Genomic DNA, 10,526 nt, shown 5'->3' with positions numbered 1-10,526 from the left:
CTCACTGCAAGAAGCCCAAGTTACAGGGAACCAGGCAGAGGGCCTTCTCACTAGTGGCACCTGCCCTGTGAAACGCCCTCCCACCAGATGTCAAGGAGAAGAACAACTACCAGACTTTTTAGAAGACATCTGAAGGCAGCCAGGTTTAGGGAAGCTTTTAATGTTTCACAGACCACTGTATTTTAATGTTTTGTTGGAAGCCGCCCAGAGTGGCTGGGGAAACCCAGCCAGATGGGCTGGGTACAAATAATAAATTATTATATATTATTATTAGCTATGATGATTAGGTTCTAGCTCCACTGTTGAGCAATATGCCTCTGAAATACCAGTTACCAGGTGGGCAGAGTCCCGTTTGCATCTGATTGGCTACTCTGAGAAGAGGATGCTGGACTAGGTGGCCGCTTTGTGCCGCCATGGCCACGGCAGGCAGCACACCGAGCGAGCGGGCCTGTGCTGAGCGTTTTGGCGCCTGCAGGCTAAAAGGGAAAAAACTGAGCCGACGCTCTGTGGGAGCGGCTCATGCACCCTCACTAACTGACTCAGCGCACTCATTTGGTGTTCCCTGGACTCTCGCCTGGCGCCCTCCAGAACTTGGCGCCCTGGCGTCCCATGCCACTAGCCTCTATTGGTAAGACAGGCCTGAAAGAGCACACCCCACCTCCAGTAACAGTATTAACTCCAGAGTCTAAAATGACCCACCTGCACCGCTGATTCTACTTGAGCTATTTTTCTGAAACTTGAGCCAGCTCTGAGCCTGCAGACTTCTAACAAAGACGGATCTCTCAGATGCCTGTTGCCGTTGTGAAATGAGTAAGCTTCATTTGCACAGAATGGTGACGAGCTGAGGCATCAGTTGCAATAGACCAGTGGTTCCCAACCTTTTTTTTGGCCATGCCCCACCTAAGCATCTCTAAAATCCTGATGCCTCCCCCCACCCCAGTGACATATAATTCTTATTATTCAAAAAGTGAACTCCTATTCACGTGGAGGAAGCCTAAAAGGCCGTTCACTGTTAATAACACATTCCCGAATTGCCCCCCACAAATCAAATTGCCCCCCCTGTGAGGCATGTGCCCAAGATTAGGAATCATCGCGCTAGATAGAGCTCATGTAGGAAAAACTGACCGGGTCTAGCATATGCCTTTGAATCCACACGTTGCAAGATCCAAGATAAACTCAGAATAAACAAATGCAGTTCTTTTGCCACAAGGTGGTAGTGTTGTAAATTGTTTTATCCAAGAGCCAAGCCAAAAGCAAAGTGTGTGGTTTTGTATATACCCAGAGGACCTTTGATTTCAATGCATATACGAGTGCTAGGCAGAAAATAACAAAACGATGGAATTTTATGGAAAAATCCATTTTGTTTCCTCCATTTGCTTCTCACACTCCTGTCTGCATTGCAAATGTTACAAAGCAATCTACGGTTAAAAAACCTGGGAGGATGCAGCTATCACTAATTTCAGTGGCACAGTCTTCATTCACACTCTCATTGAAATGAATGCACTGAACCCCTTGATTCTAACTACTATCTCATGTCCCAAATGTCCCAACCATTCTTACATCATATTTTATTTCAAAATGTCCTTCCTTCTCTATATTTATGGCTTTTCTAAGTACCGGTAAGTAATCTACTTTTCTTTCTCGTCTTTGTCACAACCTTTGCACACTTTTTCAGTTAGAACCATGTATTTGGTGTAATAAATTGAATTCACGTAAAAGCACAAATGCAAAGGCATTTAAACACCTCAAACGTTTAAAAAAACCGTTAAGGCGATCCTACAATTTACAAAGGTTTACATAATCTACTTCTCTGCGCTACCTGTTTTCAAAGCAGATAATAAAAATGCAATGAAAATGATAAACCCTCAGCTAAATTTTTTTCCAAAAAATAATAATGAATGGACAAGAAGAAGCATCTACCAGCATCTCCTATATATATTTTTGGGAATTTATTTGCTCTGCATTTAACGCCTCTTAAGATACTGCAATGGAATTTTGCATGGTGGTTCAGGAAAATAAGGAGCAGATTCCGGTCAAAGTTTGGATGCAGTTGCAAGTCATTTTATTATTATTGTGTTTAGTTAGGAGACCCCTCACAGAGCTACAACTCCCAGCACCCTAAACACACAACAGTTCCCATAATTCTTTATGAAGGAACTATGACGGTTAAAAGTGGTTTAAGAATGCTTTAAATTGACAGCTAAGTTCTACTCAGAGTAGAAATGTCCATTAATTTCAGTGGGTCTAGTCTGAGTAAGGCTTAGTTGACTACTACCCACAACATGGATGGACGTTTACTCACAGGTAAGAGTCATTTCTGTGGGGTTTGTGTAAGAGAACTCCCTGCATAATTGCACCCATAATCTATGGCAAGCTTTAAACTGAAGGGGGAAGAAAAAGAAAAGAAAGAATCATGACCTCAGGATCATAATACAGACTCCAAATAATGTTTGCCATCCCCATCTTATTAGATTGTCTGTACTATTTTTATTTCATTTTTTTATTATTTGCCGAATAAAAATCCATACAAATGAAATCCAGGCGTACTCAGTAAATAATAATGAAAAGGTAAATTTACTTTATGAAGAAGCCGGTGCTTGTAAGACCTCGTTTTTGAATGACACTAACTTCCCTGCTCACTGAGCTAATTCAGTCAATCAGACAGTCTCTCTCCCTCCCTCCGTCTCCCTCACAAACAGACATCATATCAGCCTTCAATGCTCTGTCGTCGTGAGCGTGACCTCTCTTTAAATGGGTTCTTAAGAAAAATTGGTTTAAAAAGAAGAGAAGGGAGCTGAAGCACACGTGGCCAACAAGACATAGAAGCGGTTTAATTCACTGTACATTTCTTTTTGGAGGAAGACTGCGTGCTGCTGAGGCCCATTTTGTCCCCAGTTTCAGGGGTGGTGTCTGAAAAAGAAATATTGGGGAGAGCACAGAATGGGAGAAGTGTGTTTCTTGCATACCCTCTAACATTTCTCGGATGAAAATAGGGACGTCCCATTCCATAATGATAAGTTTACTATTTATACCCCACACATCTGACTGGGTTGCCCCAGCCGCTCTGGGCAGCTTCTAACATATATAAAAACATAATAAAACCAGTGCTTTTTTTCTAAAAAAAATGTTTAGAGATGCTCTCATTTTGACTCAAGAAAAACACAATTTTATAGTTCAAATTGGGAAATATAAATACAGTAAATGGACAAAAGTACAAAGATTCACAAAATGTTTAGGGGTAAGTGTCCCCCTCAGAAAAAAAGCACCTCATAAAACATTTTAAAAATCTTCCCTATACAGGATTGCCTTCAGACAGCTCAGGGGGTCGGATAATTTCATACTCTCCAACATTTCTCCAATGAAAACAGGGACGTGCTAAGGAAGAGGGGAACATTGTGGGATCAAATCAGAAACCGGGATGGCTTCTCCAAATCAGGGATGTCCCTGGAAAAAGGGACGCTTGGAGGGTCTGTTCTTGGCCAGGGGTGGAGGGATAAGGCTTTGTCCTGTATTTGTCCTGTATTAAAAGAAAGAAAGAAAGAAAGAAAGAAAGAGAAGGAAGGAAGGAAGGAAGGAGGGAAGGAAGGAAGGAAGGAAGGAAGGAAGGAAGGAAGGAAGGAAGGAAGGAAGGAAGGAAGGAAGGAAAGATATTGAAGATAGGTGGGCAGTCTTAAATTGAAATACTTTATTGTCACTTGTACAACTTGTATACAGTGAGATTACACGAGCACCCCCAACTCAGCTCTCTTAGTCTTAATTCCCCTTGTTTACTGACGCACACCCACCAAACCCGAAAGTCAGTTGCCCTGTTGTTATCTTTTCATTCAGCAGCCTAACAGCCCACGGATAGAAACTGTTCTTTACCCTGTTGGTGGGACTAATCCTGCTTCTATATCTTCTGCCTGAGGGCAGGAGATCAAGGAAGTGCCGGCCAGGGTGTGATTCATCCCTGAGAATTTTCCTCACTCTCCTGAGGCAACGTTCTTCCACAGTGTCATCCAGCGGATTCACAGGACAGCCCATAATATCTTGTGCTGTATTCACCACCCTCTGTAGGCACTTCCTATCAGTTGATGTCAAACCAGCGTACCACAGGTTGGAAAAGCTGGTCTAGGGGGTGGTTGGTCTTCTCATCCTCCTTCTGCCGCCACCTGTGCTGAGTTTGGCTATGACATTTTGCCTTCTTGCTCTCCAGTCCAAGAGTTACACCAAGTGTGGGTGTTTCAGAACTATCAACTCTCTGCCCTGCCTTTCTTGATGTTGTCAGCTGATTTGCTGTGCACAGAAGCTGGGCACCTCTGACTCTCCTGCCTCCCCCAAAAGCTGGGAGCTGCAAAAAATGTCACTTTAAAAAAAAATAGTAGAATTTATTTCATATTTAAATATTGTACATGTCCTTGCAGGCTTCCAGTTGGCTACTGCTCATAAATAAAAGCATAGGTATCAATATGAGGGAATACAATGCCAACCTCTTAATCACACATATCCAATTACTTTACTTTATAATTTCTTTTCCACCTATACTAAATCAGTAATTACATATATTAAGCCTCTAATCCTCGGTTTAACATGTTATATACATTTCAATTAGTCTCCTAATTCTTTTTTGCCAAGATTTCCCCTGAGCCATAGGATTGGACTCTATTTCTGAGCTCCTGTTTTTATAGCACTACTTTTGCTGGTTTTTATCTTTTTTGTTTTTGTGAAAACTGTTGAATTGTTTTTATGTTGCATTTCTGTACAGCACTTAGCGATTAAAAAAATAATAATTAAGTGGTTTAGTTAAAAATGCTTTAGTCAATAATCTAATTCAACTCATCACACCTACAATAGAATCCTTAATATAATATCTAAAAATGAACTCAAAATAATGTATTCAACCTCCTTTTCATCCTCACTCCTTATTTTTTTATAAGTTGATTTTGCAGATCTAATTCATTTCCAACTCTTTATTCCCAATCAATAACTCTTGGTACTTCTAAATCTGTATATTATATTTAGATGAATCTTATTGTGTTTTTTGTAAAAGTGAAAATGATATATTTTTTTAAAAAAACACCTCTTGGTACTTCAACTGTTTTCCCCTTGTTGCACTGCTAACATTTCTGCTGCCATCAGCAGGTAATGAAATAATTATCTCTTTATCCCTAATAAAATTCTAATAGGATCTAATGAGAGATCTAACACTGCAATTTCCTTGTTCTTCCTTTTTGGAGGAAGTTGCTAAAAATAAAACGTTTTCCCAAGTTGTTCTGTCCATTTTCCGCATTCAGTATGTGGCTCTTTTGTTTTTTGTTTTAAACCAAGCTTTCTTTCTTTAGGAAAAAAAAAATCCACTCCAAACCTCTTGAGAGTGTTTTCTGTTAAGACTGAGCACATTTATAGCTGTTTTCCATTTGGCATTTCAAAGAAGCCACCAGAGAGACGTTTAATATGAGGATAGTTTCAAAGCAATCCAACAGAGCTAGCATTAGGTAAGGTAAAAGGTAAAGGACCCCTGGACGGTTAAGTCCAGTCAAAGGCGACTATGGGGTTGCGGAACTCATCTCGTTTTCAGGCTGAGGGAGCAGGTGTTTGTAACAGACAGTTTTCCGGGTCATGTGGCCAGCATGACCAAACTGCTTCTGGCGCAACGGGACACTGTGACAGAAGCCAGAGCACATGGAAACGCCGTTTACCTTCCCACCTCAGTGGTATCTATTTATCTACTTGCACTGGTGTGCTTTTGAACTGCTAGGTTGGCAGGAGCTGGGACAGAGCAACGGGAGCTCACCCCTTCGTGGGGATTTGAACCGCCGACCTTCCAATCGGCAAGCCCAAGAGGCTCCATGGCATGTCTGGGCAGATGCCTGCCTGTGGTGCTCTGCTGGGGGCAAGTCACTGTTTTAATTTCCCACAATGCCCCTGACAGAAACTTGTCCTGGGGCATTGTGGGAAACCAAAATGGCAGCTGGACTCGCCTCAGTCACGGCTGCGGGTGAACCCAGCGGTGCCCAGCAGAGGACCTGAAAACGAAACAAAACAAACTACTTTGTTCCTGAAGGAACACTTTGAAAAGGGAGTGAGGGCTGTTGAGGATGGCATTGAGCAACCTCACCTGGCAACTAACCTCCTTCCCACAGCTGCTAATTTCTCTGTAGCTCTTTTGCCCCCAGCGGGTACCACATCTCAGTGGGGGTCTTTGGGTAACACAACTCAGGGTGAGCCAATGTATGGCCCTGAAAATCACAAGTAGGGAGAGCACGGTTGAACTCACGTCCTGCTTTGGGGGCTTCCCATAGGCATCTAGCTGCACACTGTGGGAAAAGGATGCTGGATTTAGATGGACCACTGGCCTGATTCAGCAGCTTCTTCTAATGATGTTGTCGGACTTCAGCTCCCATCAGCCTCAGCCAGCATGGCCTATGGTCAGATAGGATGGGAGCTGTAGTCTCACTGCCTTTGGAGAGTACACATTGGCTACACAGCTGCAGTTGTTTGCTATAAAGATCATCTCATGGAAACTCAAAATCTAGTTTTGCAACATCCCTGGCCACAGCACCTCTCCATCCGTGGGGGTTATTTGGAAGCGCAATATTTCCTTGACCCCACATCAAAAGCCCTTTCCAGCATTCACCTTCTCTTCCCCTTTATACAGTAGAGCTTGCGATCAGACCAGAAGGGATCATTCCAATCAGGCATCTTTATATATTTATATATTAGAGGACAGACATAAATGGGCAGACATAAATGGCAAAAGCACACCAGGATAAAGAAGGGGCTTTTCAGATTCAGAGCGTCAGCTCTGAGATTTCACATATGCATATAAAATATCTGCAGGGAGCTTTCCTACTCTCAGCACGATTTTTACATTTAAAAAAATATCATAGTGCTATACAGTAATTACCACCCAAGGAACATAAAATTCCTTTTAGGTTTTCCACCAACTTCTCTCTTACTCCAGTGTTTAGCTGCTTCCATTTCCTGGGTCATGGTGAACTTGTCAAAGTGGATCCATTAATCTAACAGCAATAAAAAAATAAAATATTTTTTTAGAAGCACCTTGAAAGACTTGGAAAGTAGGACACAGGAGGGGCCACGACTCTTAATTGTATAGTACAGAATGGATTCCTAATACTTGAAAGTTTGCATCATCCCCAGCTTGGTCCACTAGAGGTTTTCACCTTTGGATAAATTTGCTTGTGTTTGCACATATACACTTAGAGTACATTCAGAGCATTTTCTTTCTCTCAAAGAATTCTGGGTATTGCAGTTTACCCCTCACAGAGTTACAATTCCCAGCAACCCTCAACAAAACTACATTGTCCAGAATTCTTTGAGGGGGGGAAATGTATTTTGAATGTACTTTAAAGAAACAATGTGCAGGCTCACACAGATAATTTTTGTTTGTGCAGGCAGATCTCTTTCTTTGATGCCCTCCTCTGAAGTTTCTTAAAGGCATTTGGCTGAAGTCAAATTTCCTACTTCACAGAGGACAGTCGGATGTTGGGAGTTTGGCATATATATCTTGCCACGCAAAAATAAATAGTCTGGTAAGACTGCTGGTGAAAGGAATAAAGAAACTTAAGGTTTATTACTCCTGGCAAATAATACTATTATGAGCACAGGCTTACATGTGGCCAACATGGGACCAGAAGTTAACAAGAGGAAGGTCAAACCAGGGGCAGCACTTCATGTTTTGCCACTCGAGGCAAAATGGGAAGGTGCCTCCTCAAGACCGGTGTTATGTGGTCTCGGCGGCCACTCCCAGTCATCAGACTAGCTACCGCATTCTGGATTAGTTGTAGTTTCCGGGTCACCTTCAAAAGCAGCCCCACGTAGAGCGCATTGCAGTAGTCCAAGCAAGAGATAACCAGAGCATGCACCACTCTGGTGAGACAGTCTGCGGGCAGGTAGGGTCTCAGCCTGCATACCAGATGGAGCTGGTAAACAGCTGCCCTGGACACAGAATTGACCTGCACCTCCATGGACAGCTGTGAGTTCAAAATGACTCCCAGGCTGCACACCTGGTCCTTCAGGGGCACAGTTACCCCATTTAGGACCAGGGAGTCCCCCACACCCGCCTGCCTCAATCTGTTAACAATAATTTGTGTGTGTGTGTGTACACATCTGACTGGGTTGCCCCAGCCACTCTGGGTGGCTTCCAAGAGAATATACAAAAACACAACAGAACACCACACATTAAAAGCTTCCTGATGCAGGGTTGCCTTCAGATGTTTACAGAAGGTCGTATAATTGTTTATCTCTTTGACATCTGATGTGAGGGCATTCCACAGGGCGGGCACCTCTACTGAGAAGGCCCTCTGCCTGGTTCCCTGTAACTTCACTTCTTGCAGTGAGGGAACTGCCAGAAGCCTCCTTTACTTACGTTGTGTAGCGGCTCCTGCAAAATGGCAGCCACTGAGGGGAGTCATGGTGAGATTTCATTGGCTCTTGCAGAACAAACAAGGTCTTGTGAGATCTCACTGGAAACCACTGGCATTGCAGATGCCCCTTCCCCAGCAGAAGCAGTGGGGTGGGGTGCGTGTGAGGGCATAGCTTCTTGGGTTTCTATCCGAGGCAGATGCCTTAGCCCACCTCATGAGCAGGCCAGCCTTGGGTCTAACACTAGCTAACTGAAGCAGCAGCAGCAGGAAGAAAGGAAGTAAAGCATGAGGAGACACATGCTCTACATGACAAGAAGTGGTTACACAGGAAGGAATCAGTGAGAGAAGAATAAGTTGCCTTTCTATCTCCCCCCCACTGATTCAGTGACTTATTCCAAGTATTGTTTCTTTACTTCCAACACTGGAATCCTCTCTTTGGTGGTTTTTAAGCAAAGGTTGGGTGGCCACCTGCCATGGATGCTTTAGATGAGTTTCCTGCATTGCAGGGGGTTGGACCCAATGACCCTTGGGGTCCCTTCCAACTCTACGATTCTATGATTCTAAGATTTAGCTACATATACTACTGTTGCGTGCCACCCCAATCTCCAAGTGGTGTGTGATTCCAGGGGTCCAGGAACTGAGGCACAGCGGAGACTGTGGTGTCTTTATGGTCTATGGTTTATTGACAAATATACACAACCTGAGCCTATGATGGAGAGGTTCACAGCATTAACCCTCCAAGAGGGCCTTGCTTCTCCCATCTTGGATTCAAATAAAAGTCAAACGTCGCTTCGACTCTCTCTAGCTTGCTGATTTGCTTCTAGCTTACAGCACTGCAACTCTCTGCTCTCAACTCTAACTGTGTCTTTCTAACGATTCACAGGTTGAGGGCCCATCCATTGGCCATCTTGCACAGAGCCCCTTTAATGGCCCATCACCTCATTAGGAAGCTAGCCTGGCTTACACTTGCTGGATCCAGGCATTAGAAGGGCCCTGGCCTACAGCCTACTCTCGCTCTCCAAACTCACAACACTGCTATGCACACCTCTGTGCAGGGGCAAATTTGGGGGAGTGCGAGCTGCACAGTTGCACCGGGTGCACAGCTGAGAAGGGCTCATTCTCGGGTAGGTCAAGGGTTTGAAAATGGTATAAGTGCGATATACTCTGAACAAAAAGCAAAACTAATTGTAAATAATGTGGTTACAGAAGAAATTCCTATTGAAAAAGGGACACGTCAGGGATGCCCAATCTCTCCATTACTTTTTATATCGGTCCTGGAGGTCCTGCTGAACATGATTAGAAAGGACCAGTTGGTTAAAGGAATACAGGTCGGAGCTAAACAATATAAATTGAGAGCCTTCGCAGATGATTTAGTACTTACACTGCAAGAGCCCAAATCTAGTACTAAAAGAGTATTAGAACTAATTCAAGAGTTTGGTCAAGTGGCAGGATTTAAATTAAACAAGTTTAAAACGAAGGTTTTGGAGAAAAATTTAACAGCATTGGAGAAAGCAAAGTTTCAGAGTGAGACAGGGTTAATTGTGGTTAAGAAAGTAAAATATTTGGGGATAAATATGACATCTAAAAATCTGAATTTATTTAAAGATAATTATGAGAAAACTTGGACGGAAGTAAAAAAAGATTTAGAAATTTGGTCAAATATGAAGCTTTCCTTGTTGGGTCGAATTTCAGTTATAAAAATGAATGTATTGCCTAGAATATTGTTTTTGTTCCAAACATTGCAAATAGTGGATAAGATGGATTGTTTTAAGAAATGGCAGAAATATATTTCTAAGTTTGTCTGGCAGGGCAAGAAGCCTAGAATAAAATTTAAGATATTAACTGATGCGGAAGAAAGGGGCGGATTTGCCCCGCCAGACCTTAAATTGTATTATGAATCAGCAGCTTTTTGCTGGTTGAAAGAATGGCTACTTCTAGAGAATACTGATATTTTGGACTTAGAAGGTTATGACAATTTTTTTGGATGGCATGCATATCTGTGGTACGACAAGGTAAAAGTTCACAAGGGTTTCAAAAACCATATTGTCAGGAAAGCATTATATAATGTCTGGATTAGATATAAAGATTTGTTGGAAAGTAAGACTCCAAGGTGGTTGTCGCCAATGGAAGCAAAAGCTGTTAAAAAATTAAATATGGAGG

Source organism: Podarcis erhardii (genome assembly GCF_964252035.2).
Source record: "Podarcis erhardii genome assembly, chromosome: 9".
NCBI lineage: Eukaryota > Metazoa > Chordata > Lepidosauria > Squamata > Lacertidae > Podarcis > Podarcis erhardii.
This window is presented reverse-complemented; position numbering follows the sequence as displayed.